At 39.9% G+C, this 26,764-nt stretch overlaps 1 pseudogene; it reads right to left on the reverse strand.

Annotated features, from left to right (window-relative positions):
• Window positions 1–8,103: 8,103 nt before the first annotated feature.
• LOC142440916 (methyltransferase-like protein 25B pseudogene) lies at window positions 8,104–9,463 on the reverse strand (annotated as a pseudogene).
• Between the last annotated feature and the right edge of the window lie 17,301 nt (window positions 9,464–26,764).

Below are 26,764 nucleotides of genomic sequence, written 5' to 3' on the forward strand. Positions count from 1 at the left end.
TATAATCTATCAAGGGGCCACAAGGGTTGGGGTGGGGGTGGAGGAGCTGATCCCAAGGGCTCTAAGGAAAGTAAATGTCTAGAAAAGAACAATGGAATACAGGTACGAATATGTCAGATACAATTGATGTATGGGTTATAACATGAGTTGTAAAAGCCCCCAATAAAAAGATCTTAACCCCCCGCCCCCAAAAAACCTGAAACAACTTCAAAATGGGGTTAAAAACTAGAGCAAAGGATAACATATTTTGACCTACCTGTTTTTGTTAGGTGGCATCTAGTCAGTTCTTCCCCCTAGTCACCCTATGCACAACAGAATGCAACACTGCCTGGTCCTACACAAACCACACAATTATGCCTGTGCTTGATCCTGGTGTTGCAGGCACTGTCAGCCCATCTCCTTGTGGCCCTTCCTCTTTTTTGCCACTCCTCTACTTTACCAAGTATCATGTGCTTTTCCAGGAACTGACCTCTCCTTACATGTCCAAAGAATGTAAGACAAAGTCTCCCAGTCCATGATTCTAAGGAGTTCTCTGACTGTACTCCTTCAGAGACAGATTTTTTTTTGTCCTTTTAGCACTCTGTAGTACTTTCAATATTTTTTTGTCAGCACCACGAATTCAAATGCAACGATTCTCGGGTCTTCCTTATTCCATGCACAACTATCACATGCAATGAGGAAGTTAAAAATACCATGGCTTGGGTCAGTTAACCTAACGACACCAACCATAATCGACTGTACAGTGTTCTCTGTCTGGTAACATTACTTGACTATGGCCAGAGAGAATTCACCTGAAGCTTGATCCATGTGGGGACCCTGAAAAGATTTGGGGGCTTCGACTATCATCCATAGCTTTCTGCAAAGCAGATGGCCACAATTTTAAGCTCTGATACCACTCCATCCTTCAGATTTGGATTTTATTATTTACAATCCTTGGATCACATGGGCTGGTACCCTTCTTCCTGTGGACTCCCACTTGGTCATGATGATTTTTTTTAATTGTTGGAAACTGTTGGCCATAATTTTGTTGAGAGTTTTTATATCTATTCTTGAGATAAATGGACTGTATTTTTCTCTTTTTGGGGGGAGTTCTTTGCCTGGTTTTGGAATCGGGTTATGCTGGCTTCATAGAATGAGTTTGGGAGTTTGCTGTTCCTTTCTATGTTCTGAAACAGACTGTAGAATTGGTTTTAGCTCTTTTGTGAAGACTTGGTAGAATTCCCTGATGAAGCTATCAGGTCCTGGGCTTGTCCTGGTTGGAAGTTCCTTTAAGACCTTCTCTATTTCTTCATTTATGGATCTGTTCATGTTTTCTACGTACATCTGCATTCATTTGGGTAGATGGTGTATTTCTAGGCATATTGTCCATTTCTTCAAGATTATCAAATTTATAGTAGTACAGTCTTTCACACTAGTGTGTTATTATTCCTTTTTAGTTCATTTGGATCTGTTTTGATGTCACCCTTTTCATCTCTAATTCTGGATATTTGCATAATATCTTTCTTTTTATTTGGTAAATTTGCCAGTGGCTTGTCAATTTTGTTAATCCTTTCAAATAAACAACTTCTTGTCTTGTTGATTCCCCTCCCCCTTGTTTTTCTGTTTTCTAGTTTGTTTCCACTATAAATTATTTATTTTCTTCTGTTGTTAGAGAATTCATGTTTTGCCCATATTCTGTTTTTTGGAAGTGTTGTGCTAAGGTATTGATTTTAGATTTTACTTCTTTTCAAGTGTGCCATGGTTGCTATAAATTGGCCTTTGAAAACTGTGTTTGCTTTGTCCGCAAGGTTCTGATATAATGTTTTATCGCTATAGTTTGTTTCAAAGAATTTCTTAATTTTCATCTCTTATTTGATCTATTACCCAGTTGTATTTCACTAGTATGTTATTCAGTCTCCATGTTTGTCTTTATGTTCCTATTTTTGTATTGTTGATTTATAGTTTTATAGCATTGCAATCTAAAAAAAAAATGGATTGTAGAATATCAATGTTTTCAATTTGTTGAGACTTGCCTAGTAGCCTAATACGTGATCTACTTGAGTATGGGCTGTGTTTGCTGGAGAAACCTGTTTTCTGGGTTGTTGTCTGGTGGAGTGGTCTGTCTGTGCCTCGGAGTATGAGCTGGTTTAGCTCTTCAGATTCCTTATTGTGTTTCTTTACTGATTTTCTGTCTTTCTTGAGGGTGGTGGGTTGAAGTTTCCTACTATAAATAATGAGCTGTTTATTTCTCTTTTGATTCTGATTATTTGATCGATGTATTTTGAGAGTCTTTCATTGGGTGGGTATATGTTTATTAAGGTTACAAGTTCATGTTGTGTACTGTTCCTTTAATCATTATCTAGTGTGCACGTTATTTGCCTTAAACTCTATTTTATCAGAGATTAATATTGCTACTCTTGCCTTTTTATGGTTGAAATTGATTTGGTAAATATTTTGCTTTCCAGCCTCTTTTTTACTTTCAGTTCAATGTGTGTTGATTGTAGGCAGCATACCGATCAGTGGATCTTGTTTTAAAATCCAGTCTATTACTTTGCCTTTTGGTTGGTGTAGTTAATCCATTGACGTCACTGTCATTATTTATATATGTGGCTTTGTTGATGTCATTCTGGTGTGCTTTTGCTTGGTTTCTTTTTCTTTCTTTCTTTTCATGTGGTTTCATTTGTGCCTCTGTTCCTCTGTTTCTGTGGGGTTTTTTGAGTACTGTGTTCCTCATACTGGTTTCTGGGTGATATTGTGCTGTCTGATGCTCTCAGGTTTGTACTCTGTTATGGAGAGTGATCTGATTAGTATTTTTTGTAATGCTAGTCTTGATCTTATGAATTATTTTTGTTTGTCCTTGTCTGGAAATACCTCTATCTCCCTAGTATATGACAGATAATTTTACTGGATATCATGTTCTTTGTTGGTAGTTTTCCCCTTCAGAACGTTATAGGTTTCACTCCATTGTCTTCTTGCCTGCATCGTTTCTTGTGAGAAGTCTGAGCTCATCCTTATCAGGTTTCCTTTGTAGGTGATTGTTCTTTTTCTCTAGGTGCCCTCGGAGTTTCTCCTTTCTTTGAGTTGGAGGGCTGGACTGCGTCAGGCCACGATGTTTCTCTGTTGTAAATCTATCCTCTCTGAGTGCGCTCGTCTTATAGACTTGTTATTTTCTCTTCCTTTGTAATGTTGGGAAATGTTTCTTCTATGAGTTCTTATACTATCTTTTCTGTAGATTATTGTGTTTCTTTTTGTTGTGGGATCCCAATGAGATATAGGCTGTTCCTCTTGATAGTTTCCTGTGTCATTCTCTGATCTTCTTCAGATTCCTTCACCTTTGTGTTTGATTATTTCTCTCATCAATTGTAATCAGAGGATTGTCTTCAAGCTAATTTATTTGATTTTCCTCGTCTTCCATTTGTTGTGCTGTCTAGTTGTGTTATCTCATTGTTTGTCTTCTGGAATTCCTTTTGGTTTAAGGATTTTACTTTTTCTGTGTCTTCCATTATTCTCATGAGTGCTCCTCATCTTTCTTGAAATAATTTATACATTTTTCTTCTGAGGGTTGTATGGCAATTTTATGACTTCTTCAGAATACTCCATTTAGTCTGGGTGGTTTTTTGTTAGTGTGTTTGTTGTTCTTGATTTGGGGATTTACTGTCGATGACTGCTGATTTCATGGAAACGTGGTACAGTTTTTAGTCGCATGTCAGCTTTTGGGTCATGATGAGGTAGCTGGTTTTGCTTAGTGGCCAGGGAGAAGTCTAATGGAAGCTGGAAATACACAGGGGTGAAATAGAGAAAAAGGGAGAGATGGCTGTGTGGGGGAAGTGATGGAGAAAGAGAATCAAGAACAAAATAAATGTAGTGATAATATTAATAAGTGGCTTTCTGGATAAAACAACAAATTTATAAAAGTAATGAAGAAATATATTTTATGAATCAATAAGTTCCATGGAAATATATTTTATGAGAAAATATTGGGAGAGAAGAAAGAGATAATGGGTGGATGCACCAGAAGACAGACAGAAAAGAGAAAAAACTTGGGTCTGGGCTAGGTATGGCTGCTAGTTTCTGATGCTATTGTATTGTGAATGTGGGGGTGTGAGGGCACTCAGCGGGAGGGCAGGGGAAGCCCTTGTTTAGGTGGATGTACCAGAATCTAAAGGACTTCCTGTTTTTGCCTCCAGTGAATGGCTATTCTCAGGAAAGTAGGGCTGAACCAGAAGAGGACACCAGATGCATGGTTTGGAGAGGATGGCAAAAATGTAATGACAATATTATAATGGAATTGAAATCCCAAGCCTGAAGAAATTTATAAAGTAAAAAATGCAATACCTTGTGGATAGGGATTCTTGCTCCTTGGTAGAATCAATTCATGAACATATATGCTACATGGGGGTGGGAGAGGGCACAAATTTATGCTTGGGTACTGATTGTGTTTCCACCCAGGTACCCACACAGAGCTATTTCCCAGAGGCCAGCATGGTAAAAAAAAAGTTTGGTTGGCTGGGTTGCCATAGGAACCAGGAAACAGCTGCGCAGAGAGGAGTGGGGTTCATGTAAGCGGGGCTCATACAACTCTTTTTGAAGTCTGTACATCCATCATTTGTGTCCAGCACATTCATACATATGTTGCCATCATCATTCTCAAAACACCTGCTTTCTACTTGAGCCCTTGGTATCAGCTCCTCATCTTTTCCCCTATCTCCCCGTTCCCCCCTCCTCCTGAGCCCTTGATAATTTATAAATAATTATTATTTTATCATATCTTACACTATCCGACGTCTCCCTCACCCAGTTCTCTGCTGTCTGTCCTCCAGGGAGGAGGTTACATGTAGACCTTGTCATCTATTTCCCGTTTCTCCCTCACCCTCTCTCCACCCTCCCGATATTGCCACTCTCACCACTGTTCCTGAGGGGCTCATCTGTCCTGGATTCTCCATATTCCCAGTTCCTATCCATGCCAGTATATATCTTCTAGTCCAGCCAGTTATGTAAGGTAGAATTGGGATCATGAGAGTGGAGGGGAGGAAGCATGTAAGAACTAGAGGAAAATTGTATGTTTCATCGTTGCTACACTGCAATCTGACTGGCTCGTCACCTCCCCATAGCCCTTCTGCAAGGGGATGTCCTATTTCCCCCAGACGGGCCCTGGGTCCCCACTCTGTACTCCCCCTTATTCACAATGCTATGATTTTGTGTGTGTGTGTATGTGTCTTTGATGCCTGATATCTGATCCCTTTGATGCCTTGTCATCTCACAGGCTGATGTGCATTTTCCATGTGGATTTTGTTGTTTTTCAGTTAGATGGCCCCTTGTTTATCTTCCAGTCTATGGGACCCCAGAATTTCTATATTTTGACAACTGAGCACCATCAGCTTTCTTCACCGCACTTGCCCATGCACCCACTTTGTCTTCAGCATTCAAATGATCCCAAAGCAGTCTCAAGGAGGGTGTGGGAAGTCTGGCAGGGCTGGATCAAGGGCAATGTAACTGAGAGGAATTCCTAAAACCCAAATGAAGGCAGAACATGATAGTGGGACAAGAGGAAGGTACAAAGAAACAGAGGAAAGAACTAGGAGGCAAAGGGTAGTCATAGAGATTTAAATACAGACATATAAAGATGTAATATATATTTATATACGACGAGGGGGTAATAGATCTATGTACATATATTTATAAGTGTAGTCCCTGCTCAAGTACTCCCTCAACACAAGAACACTTTGTTCTAACAATTCGGCAGTCTGAGATGCTCACCTGCCTGGCACGATTGCTGATGACAATGGGCATTCACTCTGTGGCATTTCACATGGCTTTTTTTTGTCAAATTTGCAGAATTGAATCTTCTACTTTCCAGACAACATGATACCTCTTGTTCATTTCTACATAAGTTTTATCTACATATATAAACATTTTAAAAATTCTTTTGTTCTAAAAGTCTAAACACGCTTCAGAATTCAGATTTGAGATGCTCGTTGAATGTCATTACAAGAGTCAACTTCCGAACTGCTGAAGAGAGGGCACATTTCCCCAGGAACAGAGAACCTCCTCCTTGGAGTGGCTGGTGCTTTCTAGATGCTGACCTTGGGTTAGTAGACCTCCATGTAACCCACTCCTTAATAGGGTTCCTTCTCTATTACATATAATTATAATAGTAAAATATATTATATAAAATATATACCATAATATTAAGAAATAAAAGTTTTGCTTTTGTGTCAATTCCAACTCATAATGACCCCCTAAACCCCCCAAATTGATAAAGGACAGAGCAGAAATGGCAAGTACTGAAAAGCTTCACAAATTAGGCTCCTTATAATTATCATGAAAATTACTTTAAAACCCTCAATATTTCCAGGGAGAAGGTAAGAGTTGTTGCAAACATAGATGTGTGTGATGCACTACTCTTTAGAATTGTTCTTAGAATTAGATGACCAAATCTAATAAATTACATTTCTTTGCTTCATCACATTTTGTTGTTATTGCATCTGGGGTCTTAAAGGCTTGAAGTTAAACAAGTGGCCATCCAGCAGAGAAGCAACAAGTCCACATGGAAGAAGCACACAAGTGTGATCATGTTGTGTTGACAAAATCAGCTAACAGGCACCAGAAGACCCAAAACAAAAAAGCAAGCAAAAAGAAAATCATATTATTGAGAATGAGCAGGGCTGGAGCAGACCCCCAAAACCCATTGGTGGACAATAGGACATCCCCTCACAGAAGGGTCACAGGAAGGGATGAGTCAACCAGGGTGCAGTATAGCACCGATGCAACACACAATATCCCTCTGGTTTCTTGAGGCTATCATGACTTCAGTCTTGCCTTTCAGTTCTGGCTAGACTGGAGCATGTACACAGGTACAGATAAGAGCTCACAACACATGGAATCCAGACCAGGAACAGAATTGGGAGTAGCGATGCCAGGAGGGTAGGGAGAAGGTGGGGGAAGGAGGGGAGAAAGGGGGAGCTGATTGCAATGATGGATGCATAATGCTTCCCCCCCACCCCCGGTCGAAGGACAATGGTCAGGATCAGAAATGAAAACAAAAATAATTTATAAGTTATTAAGGGGTCACAAGGGTGGGAGGGAGGAAGGGAAAAAAGAGGAGCTGATACCAAGGGCTCAAATAGAAAGTAAATGTTTAGAAAATGATGATGGCAACGTGTATACAAAGATGCTTGAAATAATTGATGTATAAGACTTGTAGGAGCCCCGAATAAAATGATTTATAATAAAATTACATTTCCTTTACTTCATGACTTTTATAATATATTTTTTTAAAAAAACAAAGACTGCTATATTTTGCTTAAGACTGATTGAATTTGAATTCTGTGTCAGACGTTCAGCATGATGACATTTTGACATTCATATTTACTCAATTGCAGGTGTTACAAGCATTGCTTTATCTTACTCAAGTTTTTTCTAATTTTCTTTAGTCAATAAATATGTTAATCTTAACATAGATATTTTTAATTAACAACATTAGTAATAGACAACTGTTTTCTATTCTTTCATTTCTATGTTGCTAACTTTTGAATTCCACCCAAGTTTTCTCATATTCCTCAAATTCAAACACCAGAAACTAGATCTAGGCTGTTGTTAATGACGTGACCTTAGCTCAGAAACTAGTAACCTGATGTGATACTGACTATCAAGTCTCATTTTTCAATTGTTCTTAAGAATGCATACAGTTAGTATATTTTTCATTTCACATATTAACGACGACACAAAGAATCAGTCTTTAAGAAGTTATTTTATGCTTTTTAAGTTATAACTATCACTTTGTAAACTTATTCTATTTTTATTTTAATAATTACTCTGGGGCAGTTCATTCATGGAGAAGATGAACATTTGAAATTCAAAAAATTTTTTAATGTGTTTTCTGGTATTTTTTCTACTTTTTTTAAGATTTCAATTTTTTAATAAATTAAAAATAAATCCTTACACAATATATACTCTAGCGCACAGAGGGAAGAGAGGGTGGAAAACAAGCCCCATGGGGACCAACTTCCCAGGGAGGATGAGGGTGTTGGTTCTCTGGGTGAGGTGGTGTAGCATGCGCAGGCCCCACCCCCCTGCCACTGGGGGGCTTCAGAAGGGCGGAGGAGTGTCCTTCCTTGCTGGGCTTTGTCAGCTGTCTTCAGCCTCCCGGGTGGAGAAGGCCTGCCCCAGGGGTGTCTTGGTGGCCACCAGGACTAGGTTCCTGGGAGAGAGTTCAGGGCTGAAGAGAGCCAGGAGCTCCGCATGGAAGCCCTGCTCCTGGAGGTTCAGCAGCCGGTCCAGCAGAATCAGCGTCTCCACCAGGGGGGCCAGCAGGCCTGGTGGGCCTGAAGGGCAGCCACGTTCAGGGGCAGCTGTGGGGTCCAGGCCCACTCGCCGCAGGCCCCATTGCACGTACTCTTCAATCTTGAGCTCGTGGGCCCTGGGCATCCTCCAGTGTCGCCCGGTAGCAGTGGGTGCGGAGGCCTGGGCCTGCCTTCTGGAGCCGCTTGGCATACTCCTCCAGGGCGTGGCAGGCCCCCTCCCGCAACCTGTAGGGCAGTTCGCGGCCAGGCAGCCCGGCCACCCAGTGGCTCAGGGGTTAGCCGCCTGGGTCGCTCAGCTTCACGTAACAGCAGCCCACGGAGGCCAGGGCTGCCACGTCGGGGCAGCGGCAGAAGTGCCGCAGCAAGGCCACGCTCAGATCCCCACAGGCGTGGAGGCCTGCCAGCAGCAGGCGGGCCCCTCCTGGAGGTGGGGGTTCCAGGGGCAGCAGCAGCTCCTCACACAGAGCGGTGGGGGCTACCCACCTAACCACGTGGGGGGTGGGTGGCAAGGGCCAGCGTGGAGCACCTGTGGGGCCCGCCTCTGCTGCTTCTCCAAGGCCTGCATGAGCTCCTGGTCCAGGCGCCGGGCTCTGTCCCCCAGTCTCTGGTCCCCCTCGATGCTCTTCACCGACAGCCCCAGCCCCAGAGACATGAAGCGGGAGAGATGACCCTGGCCCGAGCCCACGTCCACAACCTGGGTGCAGCCTGTGAGGTCACTCAGCTTCTTCACCACCTCTCCCAGCCTCCGGATCTCATGCTGCTTCTTGGGCCTGACGTGTTTCCGGAACAGAGGTGTCAGTCGGGAGCTCTGGCTGGGGTTCTCCAGGAACTCGGAAGGAGTCTGGAAGTCAGGTGTCCGGGTAAAAGCCAGGGCACAGGCTGTGGCCTTCAGGGCCAGCAGAGTGAGTGGCCACACCGACCTGTACCTGACCACTTGCCCTTCTGCAGGCATGCCCAGGAGCAGCGTGGCCAGCTGGGGCGGGCTCAGTCTACCCAGGGCCTCCTGCCATGAGCTAGCGAGTGTGCCCCACAGGATGTCCGTGAAAAACTCCATGATGTAGGCATCCAGGATGGACCGGTCGAGGGCCAGGACGCGGGTGAGCTTCACAGCTACCTGCCTCCTTTGCTCCGGAGAGAGGCCGCGGGCCGACACTCCGGGCATCTCCGGGCCCAGCTGTGGACGGCGGCCACGGAACCCCGGCCACTACCACGTGGATTTAGGCCCCGTGCTGGGCTCGGCTCCGCACGAGCGTCCGGTCCCGCGTCGGGCGCAGCCCTCCGCCAGCTCCCATTCTGCGGTACAAGAAATGAAGCGTGTGTTTTTTCTACTTTTATTTAGCGCATATGGCTATAGGAAAGCAGTGATCAACCCTCCTGTCCATATGAGCATCACAGGAATAAAATATACATAAAATTGTCTGTTTCAAAGAATTCTCATGTAAATATTTGCAAGATAGGAACTGTTTTTGCAAATTAAATACAATAGTAATCAACTAAAGAATATTAGGATTATACTTGCTACATCGAAAAACTATGACAAATTGAAAGTCTTTCAAAAGTCACAAAAATTAATTATTAAGTTGTTCATTTAATAATTAATTAACAATTAATAAACCCAGTAACTGTTATTTCTTCTATCCTCTCATCAGCTGACCTTGACATCCTCATATGGTGGTAATTAAGGTGCTAATAAAAATGCTTAGAACAAATTCACAAGGCCACAAAAGGCTGAGGTCGCTGAGGTCGCCTTAGAAGGAGGGTGCGGGAGCGAGCCGAAGTTGCTGAATGAGAAAGCATGCATCTTCCTTCACTCTCCTCAGCTCCATTCTACGATTATGATGCTTTGAAACACCCCCCACCCTGCACACACACACACACACACACGCCTGGTTCAAACCAAAATCTCTTTAATAATAATTCTATGGCTTTCTGTATTTAAAAAACATGACCTATAATACCACCAATCAACATCACATTGAGAACCATTTATGACAGGAGTTTCCTGAGTATTAAAAAAAAATCTAGTCTTAAGAAGTAACTTATTTATTTGTAATGAAACAATGATTTGTTGTCTTCACACAGAGTCCTGGGTCAGGCCAACAAAGTGATCGGCTGCTAACTGAAATATTGAGGTGTTGAGTTCACCCAAAGGAAATTTAAAGAAAGGCCTGCATTCACTGGTGAAAAATCCATTACTGAAAACGTTAGGAAACAGTGCTGTTTCTGGCTATTAGTTTTATTCTTGAAATAGTCTCCTTCCCGACATGATCCCTGAAGATAAAATGGGCGCACAAGCAACTGTGGTGAAGAGAGTGGATGGTCCCGGATATCAAAAGATAGATAGCATCTGGAGTCTTAAACGCTTGAAGTCAAATAAGTGGCTATCTAGCAGGGACGCAAATAAGCCCACATGGGAGAAGTACACCAGCCTGTGTGAACATGAGGTGTCGACGGGATCAGGTATGTATCCAAAGATCCTAGAGAAACAACAATATCGATGTGAAAGAGGGGGCCTGGAGTGGTGAGCCAAAGCCCATCTGTAGATAATTAGATATCATGCCCCTGAAGTGGTATAAGGAAGGGATGATTCAACCCAGGTATAATATAGCACTGATGAATCACATATCATTCCTTTGCTTCTTGAATAGCACCCCCACCCGCCCCGACACACACACACACTACCATGACCCTGTTCTAACTTAAACATCTGGCTTAACCAGAAAACACATTTGTACACAAGAGTTCTTGACAGATGAAATTGAGGAAAGATAAGTCCCGTAGGAATGTAGTGAGAGTAGCGATATGATGATAGGGAGATGGTCAAGGAGGGGGAAGGGTTGGAAACGGGGAACCTAGCACAAGGTTGGATATATATATATATATATATATATATATATATATATGTGTATATATATATATATGTGTGTATATATATATATACACACACAGCCCCAGGGGATGAATAACAAATATGGATTAAGGGAGACAATGAACAATGTAATATATGAAATAACAACATATAATATAGATCAAGGATACATGAGAGTGGGAGTGTGGGGGAAGGAGGGGAAAAAGGAGCTTATACCAAGGGCTCAATTAGAAAATGTTTTAGAAATGATGATGGCAACATGTACAAATATGCTAGATACAGTTGATGTATAGAATGTTATAAGAGCTATAAGAGGCCCCAATAAAATGATTTTTTAAAGAAATAGTCCAATTAGACCAGAAAATTTTAATTAAAGCTGCTCTCTCAACTGTTCTAGCTATCATGTTTCTAGTTTAAAATGTATATTAATATGAGAAAGACAAATAACTTATGTAAAAGTATAATTCTATAAACTGCAGAACGAATACAGATGCAGACAAATTTTAGATGTATTCACCCCCCTCCCCCCAATCAATAGAAACTGTCCATGAGGTGGGTCAGGTTTTAGAGTTACTACACAAAGATTTAAGTCATCTATTTTAAATAACCTTTGATAAATGGTTAAAGGAAATCATGTCTAAAGACCTGGAGAAATGTATGAGAACAATATTTCACAATGAAAAGTTTAAATAAGAAATGGAAATTATAGAAGAGAACCTGGGACACATTTGGGAGTTAGAAAGAACCATAAGCAAAATGAGGGACCCCAAATGGGATATGAGCCATAAAAAGAAAGAATCAATAAATCTGATGATAGGCCGATAAAGAACACTCAGAGTGAGGAATAGGAACAAAGAATGAAGAAAAATTACCTGACTCTCAGAGACCAGTGAGAAACCATCAGCACACTAACACACAAAGTAGAAATCTTAGCAGAAATAAGACAGAGCTAAACGTTTGTTTGCACTCTCTCGTGCAATCTCCAGGTTCATTTTGATCATAGGAGCCATATTTTCCCACGACTGGGCCTTTCTCTTTGTTTCTCACTTTGTTCTAACTTTCTCTTTGTTTCTAATTATTCCAGTTAACAGTAATTATCAATGCAGTCTGGTTGCACATTCTATCATTTTTAAACTGAAAACATTGTTGAGTTTTTCAACTTCTTCATTGCTGGCTCTAGAGGTTGGTGTTATTTTGAATATATGTGTTCATTGCTCTTCCTTGAAGGGTATTTATATTATCCAATCGCATATAGCATTGACCTTCAAGCTGGATCCTGAAAAGCCTGTATGAAGATAAATGCTCATGCCAGTCCTCTTGGACTAGTCAGTTCCAGCATAGTAAACCATATGATTTTCCAATTCAGCATTTTCACTGCTGGTCCACCAATTCGAAGAGTATAAAACTTTTATGTTATAAGTAATTTTTGATGTCTTCTGTGATATCATAAATTAGCTATTTATTGTACATGGAAAACAAATTGTTTGCTTTGTTTGTTAAAAATTTTATTGCATGGGCCAGTCCAGATAAGTCCATAGAGCAGCCAGTGCTGACCTCGTAGTTAGCAACCCACCCACAATGCACTGTAAGACCAGGGTTTCCATAGGTGATATTCAGTGCTGGAAAAAATATATAAATAAAAATAAAATAATGAAAAGAAAACAACACACTCTTTATTCTTGCCTGGCAGTGAATATACAGGTGTCATGACTACATACAGAATCATTTTTGTTCTTATTATTTTCAGATAGCTTTGGTAGCATAGTGGGTGATGCACTGTGAGACAGGGTTCTCTAGAGAAACAAAACCAGACTGCTAATAATTTTATATATACTTATACAGCTAGATAGATCTATAACATTAGAAGTAAACAGTTAATTAAATTATAAAGCAGTACAAATGGCTCAGTGCAACTCACTCCCATGAGACAATTATGAGGCACTGGCAGTCCTTCAAGTCTTGAGGGCCCAGGCCAGGTAGTCCTCTGTAGAGCCATTCAGGCTATCCGGGCACAGACAACAAGCAGCAAGGCAGGTCACCAACCGCCAGCCAGATGACAGGGTCTGACAGGCCCCAGCTCAAGAGATGTAAATTCCAATGGTGTGGCGAAGCAGGTGTTGAAGGAACCTCTGCTGGTTAGGTGTCTCACAGGTAGTGTAGCTTGCAAACTGAGGCACAGACCAAACAAGGCAGCCGCATACTATTCCGATGATCAAAGAGCAAGGGACAAGAAAGGTGAGGCTCACCAAGCCATTTATCTCTCCGCCCTTCAATTAATCCCACATGGGTTTATCAGCCAAGTTGGCACAGTAAACTAACTACCTCAGTGGACTATGTGCTGGGCTGCAAGGTCAACAGTGGGAATTTACTACACACTCTTCAGGAAGGAGGCTTTCTACTCCTGAAAAGATTTAAAGTTTTGGAAACTCACAAGGGCAGTTCTCTTTTGTGCTATAGAATCACTATGAGTCATAATTGGCTCAAAGACAATGTGTGAAATGTACATTTTTGGGAAGATAATGTATAGTTTAATTTTATTGATTTTTTTATGGTTGTAATGGTTTTAGTTGACTTTTCAATGCCCTGTTTTTAATTTTTTTATTTTTAGAACTTGTTACTACATGTTTTATAATTCTTCTTGCCATTTTGAAAGGTGTGCAAATACCTACACATACCTATTTCCAGTTTGTATTTTATATTACATGCATAAAAGTATATTACTTTGTAACTAACTCATCTATCAATTATGCCATAAGTAGATGAGATTTACTCTAGCCATATAAGAATAACTCAACATTTGAAAATGATTTAATATATTTTCTCACATTGGTCTTCTTCCTAGCTATTTTATTTTGCAAAGCACATGTGGTCACCGAAGTAGAGGACTTCATCACAATGTGTCATACTTTGGCGGTTGGTGTGCCATTCTGACGTCAAAAGATAGGCCACTGACAATTCAAATATCAGGAGTATCATTATGATATCCTGGTTTGTAGAACAAGAAAGACAAGAGGTCTAGCAATTCACTTCTGAAAATGAGCCAATGAGGAGCTTACAGGCCAGAATATAACACCATATGATATGTTTCTCTTGGACACATGATCAGCAGGGATCAAGGGCTAGAAGAAAACTTGTTTGGTGAGATAGAAGGGCAGTGAGGGTGAAGAAGACAAGTGATAAGATCAAGTGGCATAAGTGCTACAAATATGTGCTTGAATATACTAATGGCCATGAGAATGGGTATGAGAGGACCACATCGTGTCCTGCTGTTCATGACTTGTCATCAAAAGCAGATATCTATTGACCCATCAATCCATCCATCCATCCATCCATCCATTCAACCATCTAAAGAGAGATTATAGTTTTGTGTTTATTTTTCCAAGACTATATATAGCCATTGTTTGGTAGTTATTATATAAAAATATCAGATCAAATCTCTTTCTCTGGTAGATTTTAAATTTAAGAAGTAAATGTGCATTAATTTGATTCCCATTAGTATAGTGTGGGAATAGTTGGTTGAATATGATATCAGTATTACTTTAAAGAGTACATTCAATTTGTATAAAAGATAGCTTGTTAAAAAGATGTAGCTAATGTTTTTTTTTTTGATGTTCCAGAAGACATTATTCTCTCTGCACCTGTGTGAATATTTTGCCACTATCAATTACAGGATATGTAATTGTATGGATGTTGACTAATTAATGCAAAACCCAGTGGAACTACCAGGGAGTTAAACAAGTTGTTTGTTGCACATGAGGCCTGTTGCTCTCTGGTGGGTCAAGTTTCATTAAGCTAACCATGCCAATCACAAGAAAGGAGCTAAGTAGATTTGGATGATATTTCCACATTACAGACCATGAGTCAAACACTGATCCATGTCATCAGAGTCAGTATCCACTGTAACAGAAAACACATGCTTCAAGCTCCGCAAAGGTATCTTTCAGTAACTCATTGTGCATCATAATGAGACCCTGTAGTCAGTGGAAACCGTATACTAGACATTTTTATGAAAAGGTTTTATTCTAGTGATTCAGGATTCAAGTCATTAGTGTGAATAAAATCTGATAAAGATATTCACCATCATATTGATAACTATATGATTATTAGAGATGGGAAGTATAAATGAAATGTGAATAATATAAATCTATTTCTTTTTTCATTTCATAAAAAGCAATGGCTTAAACTTTTGGGGGTTTCTCTAGACTCTAAATTCCATGGGAGCCAATGCATTTTGTAATTCACCACCCAGCCAATGGCAGGCTTAGCTTCAAACCTGCCAGATGTAAAGCAGGTGCTCATATCATACACCCATTAGCAGAAATTGAGTGAACAACATTGCAATAAGTGTTAAAGTAGGAGTCCAAACCGGTTCTTTATAAATGTCTCATAAACAACCGCATTTCCATTTATATCCCTGGAGAAAGTAGCCATAAAAGAAAAGCATTGAAGGTGAGGGAGAAAGGGGAAACCAATCACAGTGATCTACTTATATACTTATAACCTCCTCCCTGGGGGACGGACAACAGAAAGTGGGTGAAGGGAGACGTCGGATGGTATAAGATATGACAAAATAATAATAATTTATAGATTATCAAGAGCTCATGGGAAAGTGGGGAGGGAGGGGGAAAATGAGGAGTGAATACCAGGGGCTCAAGTAGAAAGCAAATATTTTGAGAATGATGAGGAAAACAAACATACAAAAGTGCTTGACACCATGGATCTATGTGTGGATTGTGATAAGAGTTGTACGAGTCCCCAATAAAATGATTTAATTTTTAAAAAAAGAATAAACGAGGAATAAATGGGAAAAAAGGAAAGCAATTCTATGTAGGGATTTAGCTTTTTTCTAGGCAGGAAGTAAATATGATTATTTTGGTTTCAAATCTGGATGGAATCAATGATCTGTGTGAATAAATGTAGAATGTAGAACATTTCTGATACACAAGGACTGCTTTTGCCTAATGTCTTTGTGACTTATTAAAAAATAGGCCTGGGTACTTTATAAGTTCCCGAAGAGTGTTGTTAGGTGCCAATGAGTCAGTTCTGACCCTTAGCGGCCGTAGGCACAACAGAACAAAACACTGCCTGACCCTGAGATGCCATTGCTGCAGCCATTGTGTCAAGTCATTTCCTGAATCCCTTCCTCTTTTTTGCTGCCCCTCTACTTTACCAAGCATGATGTTCTTAATCCATGGACTGGCTTTCCTGAGAACATGTCCAAAACATATAAGATGAGGCTGTTCTCCCCAGGAATGACTGGAGACGTGGTAGCTCTCCACTTTGAACAACACTAATAAATGTGAGTCTATAAATTATATTTGAATTTGGGGTCCTTTTCTCTTCTTGGGAAAATGGACCGACGGAAAATTTTCACCAAACTACCCACTTCTATGGAATATATAGTACCAATGCTATACGTAGAAGTGCAAGAGTAATTAGGTACGCATCATTTTACAAACTCATACAACTTCACACATGTAATATAATTATTTAAAATGTGTACTATCTGGTGTACATTTTTAGAGCATGATAATTCAAAAGGCTTTAGCCTAGGTTCCTAGTAGATTTTAGGATTAGGGACTCCAAACGCCAAGCTGCAAGCTCACTGCCATCAAGTAGATGCCGACTCGTAGCGCCCCAATAGAAGAGGGTGAGTTTCCAGGACTCAACGCTTTATGAGAGTAGCAAGCCCAGCGTGTTCCCCATGGAGCCACTGACGATTTTGAACTCCTGGCCTGGCAGTTCGTAGCCCAACTCTTAACCAAAATGCCCCCAGGGCTCCTAGGCTTGAGAACTAGAGGCCGAGAATGGAATATCCCAGTAGTTCAAACATGACACTAAATATTACTGATGGTCTACTATCCAGGAAAAAGGAAAAGAGACCGAGTTGTTAGTGACTGTCTGCTTTTCCTATGTTCAGGTCCTCATACTTTTCTTTCTTTCGTTACTTTAGCAATGCTCTTCCAAGAACCCGACAATCGCGACTTTCCCTAATGGAGTGGGAAAGGCATATTTCTTCCTCAGCCTCTTCGCCCAACTCATGAAGATGGCCTTGAAGACATGTATGCAGCTCCTTCCATATCTGTAACTCTGACAAAGCTGTTAAGAAATACGAGTTCATTATGAAAATGTGGTAAGCACAATTCCATGAGTGTTGTATTTAATGAAAAAGTATTGTTTGCTACTACTTTATAAATATTAATTTGTCTTCTCTCTGCTTGCATATCTTTTCAACCATATTTAAAATTCACATTGTGATTGTAGCAGCTAACTCAAACTAGGCTTGTTTTTTGTTACAATACTAAACAATTTGGGGGAATTTTGTTGCCTATAACAAATACAGTAATTTAGCGTAATGAAATGCACATCTGGATGTAGGGCTTGATGCCAAACGACTGCTTTTTAGAAGACATTATGCTGAGAGAAATAAGGAGAAGTCATTCTTATCTTCTACACTCTCAAGATACCTCCTCTAAGAACCAAACCTGGCATTACTTTCTCTTTGTAGCCCTCACAATTCGGCTCCCCCCCCCCCCCATCTCACCTAGGTTTTCCTAGGCTCAGGCATATAGCATTTTGAGCTGTCAACAATCTGACATCCTTACTAATTGCAATCCTGTTTACTTTCAGATAGAAAACTGTAAACTAAAGACATTTATACTTTGTTTTTAGAAATACTGGGTCTATATTTTCCCCTTTAGCCAGTATATTCAAGGGTAAATGAAGGATCCTCAATTCATATTTGAAAAATGCGTGAGGAAATGGGCAATGAGTAAAGATATAAGGATTGAGGGTTGGGTTGTGTTCTGGATCTCTAGTCCAAAGTGTGGGTAGAACCTCTAAGCCAGTGGATGCTAACAGTAAAAAGTGTTGCTTCCAACACCAGGATCTCAGCATTTCTGTTAGCAGCTGTCTTTTTTGCAGCATTATTTCTTGATGGCCTTTTTTTACCTCCTCCTAGGAAGACATATTTTAGCACCATTGAGTTGTGCTATAAAAGTGCAGAGATTGTCATTGATGAGACTAATTATTATATATTAAAAGCATTAGGTCAGCTAGACCTGCGGAAAGTAGTTATGCTCTGCTCTTATTCACACCAGGTTAGTAATCATGGTGCTTTATTTGATATTAAATGGATTTTTTAGGTTCCTACAAAATCATTACCCATTGAAACCTTACACAGGTACCTATTTAGCACAGATCATATGTCAGAAAAATTCTTAGCTGGTGTAAATTAAATATTATGGAAGGTATTCAAGGGTTTTATTACAACTTTACCAGTGGAAGCATAGCCCTTGCAAAATTATTTTGCTGGGTTCAATTTTTCAGATCAATTCCAGACTTGGAGATAGGAGCCCAAGTCTTCCTTAAAACGCCAAACATTAGAAATAACATGAGTGAGCTATAGTGTTTAAACAAAATCTTTGGGAAAGTTTATACTTCTGTATTAATCTTCTTACAAATGTTTAACTACCTCAGGTGGGCATTTATTATGGTGACAGTAAATAGATTTTAGCCTCTTAAAGGTGACTATTTCCAGTTTTATGGCTGCCTGATGCATTGGTCATTTTAACCTTAATGTTATTAACTTGAATTTGACAAAGTTTGCTAGGCTACAGTATTGAAAGCTGAGAGAGAAGAAAGCTCTCTTCCCTCTTTTATGTCCCTAACCCCTTGAATGGGTAGAATAATAGATGTCAGTCTATTTGCTCTCTTCACGTAACTGCTGGGCATGAAAGCTCACAGACAGGGTTAGATTCCATTTCCGATTTTTATAGCAGCAGTTTTTTAGATATCTACTCAGAGCCACCATATATATATTCATGCAAGTCATTCATCACATATGCTGGCTGTGAATAACTTCCTGGGCATTGTGCAGTGTGCAGTTCTACAAAATTACACAGGTCTAATCTGCTTTGTCCCTTTCCTCTTAAAACAGAAGCACAGGGACCTTTGTGTCTTACAGTGATAGCAGTCCTTTATTAAAGCATTTTTTTTCTTTTCCTTGGTGATGTCCATTGCATCTATTTTATTTTTAACATTTTATTAGCTCTTACAGATATTATTACAATCCATAGTTCCTTTAGATCAAACATAGTTATACAATGGTTGTCATCATTATTTTCAATACATTTTCTTTCTTCTTGAACTCTTTGATATCAGCTCCCATTTATCCCCTCTCTCATCCTACAACCTCCATGGACTCTTAATATATTATTATTATTTGTCACATCTTACAGCATTCAATGTATCCATTCACTTACAATTCCCCTCAAGTGCGGTTATACATTCATCATCGCTATCAGTTCCACCTTCGCCCTCCCCTCCTTCCCATGCTCTTACTCCCATTACTGTTCCTGAAGGATTTATCTATCTTGGATTTTGTGCATCAAAGAAACTTGATTGTACAAGTGTACATATTCAGGTCTAGCAAGGTTAGTGAGACAAAACTAAGGTCATAATAGGGATGGAGGAAATATTAAAGAGCTGAAGGACACAGGTCTAACAAGACTAGTAAGGCAAAACTAAGGCCATAATAGTGGGGTGAGGAAATATTGAAGAGCTAGAGCATAGTTATGGCTCATCAGTACCTTACTGTACCCTGGATATATCACCTCTTCCATGTGGCCCTTCGGTGAGGGACTGTCCAATTAGCTTACAGGTGGGTTTCAGGTCTCCACTTTGTCCACATCCCTTCACATTCATTTGGTTACTTGTTTTTGAACTTCTGATACCTGTTCCCCCTCATTGTGTATTCAGTGCTGTCCCCTATATTGCTGTGATCTAAAGAGGGGACCTCATGTCTCAAGCTGGGGCAGGTCCTGCCATCCGCTCTGTGAACTAGTTGCTCCAATCAACTAGTTGCTCCAATCAACTAGTTGCTCAAGGGCTTTACCCTCGAGGCCTGTTGCCCAGAATGAGGTCTACTCTATGTTCTACTTTTACAATCTTAAATTCAGGAAGAAGGCAAATTCTGATGTGTCTGTATTTAGACCTGCTAGTCCAGATACACAGCTCTGTGTGAGAAAGACAGGTCTTTCTCCGCCCATTAGCAGTTACCGTCTCATAAACCCACAGGGGTCACTATGAGTCAGCATTGACTTGATGGCTGAGAGTGAGTGCCTGCAGGTACAAAAGCACTCTGTGTGAATTTCTGTTAAATGTGAAGCATCACACCCCCATTTTTCCTCTCCTGAGATTTCTCACTTACGGGAGCTTAATGAATACGTTTTTGGGTTTGTAGGAAAAGCTAGACAATGACCAGACATTTAATTGGATAACTGTATCTGATGACATGAAGCCTGAGGGCAGAAGTTTCCAGTATGATAATTGATAAGCTAATTACACATTCTTTCTTGTTTGATGGTGAATGTTTGCTTCCCTTAAAGAACTAAGTTATTATGTATTAAATTAGGAATTATAGTTTTGTGTGTTCCCCATATATCCAGAATATACCATAAAGGACTTGATCAACAATTCTAAATTAAAGACTTAATGTAATGAATTAGTAAAATTCATTTTTAAAAAATTAAGTTAAAATCTTTTAACAGAATTTCTGGTAGGTCATGATATCTGAAAAAGTAAAATTGTACTGAAATGATCAGATTTGAGTTAAAAAGTCAACTTTGTTGTGTACTTTCCTGGAGTACATATTATTCCATATCACTACCTCCTGAGTGAGGCGCCATTGAAAGGCTATTAAAGTACCAACTATGCTTTCGGACTTGACCATTTATTCTTGCGGTTCTGTTATTTCATACACATATTATAAGTACCACATGTACTTGTGTATAAGCCATGCTTTTCAACACATTTTTATGCAGTTTTTGTGGTGAATTTTGGGTTGACTTAGAGACAGGTATATGTGGTAAACACCTTTTTTATTTGGACACTTAATTCTTTGGAATTATTAGATAGTCTTGATGTATGAGCACTTTATCACTGAAACGGCCTTCTTTACCTGGATGTAGTCTTAGTCCTGGAATACAGTTCCTTCTTCCAGTTTTCTTTAATTGTACATTACTATGGTATAGTGTTTTCTGTCCTTTTCCTTTTTGCTAAGTAATATCTTTAGACAGTTTGTTTCCTGAAGGCGATATGCCTCTAGCTCTTGTTTTTGTATCCAAGTTGAGAATCTTTAACTATTAATAGTGGTATTCAGATTGTTTACATGTAGAGTGTTTATTGACATGGGTAGGTGGGTGTAAATGTAACTTTTCCCAAATAATTTTCAACTAATTCTAATTTTTGGTTATTTACATTTTCTCCCTTCATTTATTTTTATATTTGTTATCCCATTTTATACTATTTATTTTATTTTAGCTGTAACTACTCTTTTCTTTATTATTGTGGTAGTTGCTTTCTTGTGGTTATTTTTGTGTCTGCTCCAACCCATAGTGATCCGATGCACAGCAGAGCAGATGGTGCCCAGTCCTGCGCCAGCCTCCGCCATTATTATGTTTGAGCTCATTGCTGAAACCACGATGTCAATCCATGTCATGAAGAGTCTTCCTCATTTTCATTCCATGCTCCATTACCAAGCTTGATGTGGTTTTCTATGGACATGTTCCTTCCTGAAAACGCCTTCAAAGCATGTTCAACGAAGTCCCGTCAGCCTTACTTCAAAGGGCCGTTCTGGTTGCCCTTCTTCCAAGACAGATTTGTTTTGTCTTCTGACAGTGCATGCTACTTTCAATATTCTTCACCAACGTCGTAATTCAAATGCACCAATTCTTCTCTGGCCTTTCTTATTTAGTGTATAACTTGTACATGCATACAAAGGGTTCACAAAAAAATCTGGAATTTACCCCCAAAGCTATGTATTTAAAGTGTTTTTACAGAACACCTTATCACCTTCAAAGTACTCTCCATTATACTTAATACATTTGTCTGTGACTCCATTCTTGGAAACGTTTGTCAAACTCATCTGTTTGGATGGCTGACAGCTCCTCCATTTTTTCTTCACCCCTTCTACGTCATCAAATCGCTGTCCTTTCATGTGCCTCTGAGTTTGCAGAAAAAAAAAGTTGCCCATGGTGAGGTCAGGTGAGTCAGGTGCACAGGACAAGAGAGGCATGTTATTTTTTGCCAAAACCTGGCACACCGAGATGACTGTGTGCATTTTCATGGTGGCAAAACTGTCCCCGAACAGCCACAATCAGGCCTTTCTTGTTGCACACTGTTCTGCAATTTTTTCAGAACCTCTAAGTAGAGATCTTGATTAACAGTCTGACCTGGCGGAACGAACTCCAAATGCAGTACAAGTAGACATTTTTTTCCATTTGGGAAGTTGACGGATGTCCAGAACGAAATTTATCATCAATTGAAATCTCACCTTTTTTGAAATGAGGAAAACACTTGCATTTTAGCGCTGCCCTTGTAAGCTGTCTGCAACTGCACAACCATTTAGGGGGCATTTTTCTTGAAACAAAATTTCACAGCCCCTGCTGTTTTCTTAAATTGGCCATCACACACACACACACACACACACACACACACACACACACACACACACCAAAGTTTGAGTGAAACTTGTTATGAAAAAATTCACTGTGACCAGAGAAAACCCTCCCAGGTGACGCCACTGGGTGTACTAACTTAGAGCGGGTTGCTGGATGCTTACCTAAGAGGGAAAATGCCTACTAAGAAAGCCTCGCTCCACCCAGAGCAATTCTGTTTTTTTGGGGGAGTAACCCCTTGTATGCGGTTATTGAAAATGCCAAAGCTTTGTTCAAGCACACTTTAATCTCAAAGTGACATCTTGTTCTTCAATATTCTATCTTTTTATTTTCGATTATGTTCTTCATTGCTTGTTTCCATTGCTATTAGTGCCTCATTGCCAATTAACATCTTCTGCTATAATAAAAGGATCTATTAATCTAGTTACTGTCTCTATAGATTTACCCACCCTGGATCTCATATAAAGGAATTTATACCCCCCTGCCCCCCAAAAACCATTGAGGAACAACAAATTAAGCACTGCTTTCCAAAAGAAAGCATAAAATAATCAACACTAGAATATGTTAAAAATGAGTCAAAAGGGACAACAAATAGTAAGAGGTTCAATTTAAAGCTAACTGTGTCTACAGTAATCTATTTACTTTTTATTTTAATTTAATTTAATTAATTTTTTCTTTATTTATATTTAAATCATTTATTGGGGCTCATACAACTCTTATCACAATTATGCATCAATTGAATCAGGCATGTTTGTACAGATGTTGCTTTCATTCTTCTCTAGACATTTACTTTCTATTGAGCTCTTGTTATCAGCTCTTTTCCCTCGTCCCCCACCCCCACCCTCATAACCCACTGACAGATTGACACTGTTATTATTTCATCACTCACACCAACCGTTGTCTCCCTTCTTCCCAGGTTGTCTGTTGTTCTTTCCCTTGTAGAGGGGGGTATGGCTATGTGTCAATCACTGTGATTGGTTCCCCCTTTCTCCCTTACTTTCCCCTTCTTTCCCCTACCCTTCTGGTATCACTCTTCCCACTCCTGTTCCTGGATCCTCTCTGTCGTGGGCTTACATCCATTTCTATACCTGTGTACATGTTCCGGTCTAGTCTGAATTGAGAAGCAGCACTGGAGTCATGGTAGTGGGAGGTGAAGAAGCCAGAAGAATATGGTGTGTTCCATTGATGCTTTTCTGCACTCTGGTGACTCATGCCTTTCCTGTAGTCCCTTTGTGGGAAGATTGTTCCACTGTCTACAGATGGGCTTTGGGTTTCTTCTCCAGCCCCCTCATTCTCAACAATATGCTGTTGTTTGTTATGTGTCTGCTGATGCCTGTTACCTGGTCCCTCTGTGGACTTGTTGCTTCACTGCTGAGTGGCGGCTTGGATAAAGTAATCTGTTTTCTAATGAACTTTTAGGACAAAGCTATTCACGTGTCTGCTTTCTTCCGCCCTCGCGTCTCTGCAGAGATCAACTTATGAGGGCAAGCAGCAAGTCTTGAGAAGCAACAGCTCTTAAAGTAAGGTTTACAGGTAAGTGAGAAGGCAAACATTTTCATATCTATAGCGGTTATTCCCTGCTCCATTTTACATATAGCATTATGATCTCCTTGAAAAGTAATGTAGGTAACCTATAGAGACACCTAATATTTTAATAGTATTGTAAATTTAGCCAATGATACAGAATTTAAAATACTAGTTAAAAAGGAAAATATAAATACCGCATATACTTGAATCTAAGCCGACCCAAGTATAAGCCGAGGTACCTAATTATTACTTGGGAAACCAGAAAAACTGATTGGCTCGAGTATAAGCCTAGGGTAGAGAATGCAGAAGCTATTGGTGAGTTTCAATAATCAAAACAAATGAAAATTACTAAAAATTGAGACATCAGTGGGGTAATGTATTTAAATATTTATTTTAACTAAAAACATAAATAAAAGGACAACAAGTCATTTAACATTAGTAAACCAGCACAGTAAGTGGAAACTAGGTTTAACAAAAACAATAAGGTATCAACAATGATACCTTGAGAGTACTATTCCCTGAGCTCAATCAGCAACCAAGCTTAAATGGAAAGAGTTAAAATCCTTCAAAATTGGATTCCTCATCAACATCCGTATGCCAATGCAGAGCTTCAGCTGGTGTGAGGTCATCATAGACGCTGTCCTCACTGAGATCACCGTCATCACCATCACTGCTGTCATTTTCATACAAAGCGCAGTCTTCACTGCCATCCATAGCATTACTAATACTAGATTTCTGGAAGGCACTTTGCATCTTGTCTTCCGGAATGTCTTCCTATGCATCTTGAACTTACTTTGCTATGAACTCTATGTCAGGCTCCATGAGATTTCCTCCTTTTGTTAGTCGGGCTTGACTAGATGAAATCCATTCATGCTACTGACCCGTGTATAAATCAAACCCAAGTTTTTCAGCACATTTTTTGTGCTGAAAAACTTGACTTATACACGAGTATATATGGTATAAAGAAAACTTGTGGTATTAGTTGAAATCCATGGAACATCCATTTATACAGATTAAAAAGCTAAGTGACTGAATGCTACTTGAGAAATAAGAGGATTAGACACAAGTCAAAAATTTTATAACATTCTCTAAATCAAAACTATGCATGCAGAACTAAGACATTGTATTTGCCTGGGTAGACTAGAGAAACAATTTCATAGAAAATCATAAGTGAATAAGAAATAGGTTTATGTACAATAACAATCAAATATTGAGGAAACATCCCAGCCCTGTCCAAATCAAGTCCATAACTCCGATATTAGCCCATATCTCTGATACCAATCTATAAAGTCCTCTTCAGACTCACAAAACACATCCAATGAATGCAGGAAGATCACAGGCCAATGGATTGGAAGTCATCTGTATCTATGGGTATTGTAAGCATCTCAGTGCTGGCAGGGGTCGCCATGTGGATTCTCTAGCTCCAGAGGTCTGGTTGCATCAGAGTAGGTCTGTGTGGCTTTTCTAGTTCCCAGAGCACAGGGTGCCATGTGTTTTGTCAATAGAGTGTCTCTCAGGGAGTAAGCAGAAAGAGAGAAATGTCTCCTACCTCGGAGGAAGCAATACAGGATTTCCCATAATTCTCAAGGGAAGGTCCTGCCCAGACATAGGCCTCATTGGTTATATATCCTGATTGACAGAGTAGATCGCACCCCTACACTCTTAATCCTCAAATTGACACCAGATTACATAACTACCACAGACCAGCCCTTGTCAACTTGACACTTTCACACAACTCTTTAGCCATAGATAATTGTCAAACAACAGAAATAAAATATCTGTACCTAACAGGATAAAACTAAAATGCATACAATTCAATATGTGCCACCCCCATTTGAACATAGCATTCTATAAGTGAACAAAACAAAAATAGCCTCTGCCTAACAACTGCAGTTGCTTAACACCTACACCTCAATCCTAAACCTACAAATACACTCCCTGGTACCACCACAGACATGTTGCAAAAAGCAACTGTGAAAATAGCAAGTATATGTTTTTCTTGGCTTGTCAATTATTTGGCCAATCTTAAAAGAAGGAGATTTGAACCAAAATCCAATGATTTCTAAGACTATGGAGTTGGGATAGCCCTCATCTTCTTCCCACTTGTGTTCTTCAACACTTTTAAGAAGTCTCTGTCCAGCAGATTGCTAAATGCAATATATTCTTTGATTTCTTGACTGCTGCTTCTATGAGCATTGGTTGCAGATCACAGCAAAATGGAGAGTTTGTCAACTTCAATCTTCTCTCTATTTACCATGGCGTTCTGTTAGTCCACTTGTAGAGACTCGTGTTTTCTATACATTGCATCACAATCCATACAGCAAGCTGCAGTCACTGGTCTTCTCAGGAAATGCTTCCAGTCCTTCTACCTTTCAGCAAACAAGGTTGTGTCAGCTGCACACCACAGGTTGTGAACAAACCTTCCTCCAGTTGGGTTGCAACATTGTCCATACTATTCAGCTTTTCAGATGACGTATTGAGCCTACTGATTGAATATGTATGATGAAAGGATACAATCTGGATGCACACCTTTCCCAATGTTACACTATGCCACATTACCTTGCTCTGTTCAATGAAGTTGCTTTTTGATGTCTCATATATCCTTGATTTATCACAACCAAATACTG

The sequence above is a fragment of the Tenrec ecaudatus genome, chromosome 2 (assembly GCF_050624435.1).
Source record: "Tenrec ecaudatus isolate mTenEca1 chromosome 2, mTenEca1.hap1, whole genome shotgun sequence".
Lineage (NCBI taxonomy): Eukaryota > Metazoa > Chordata > Mammalia > Afrosoricida > Tenrecidae > Tenrec > Tenrec ecaudatus.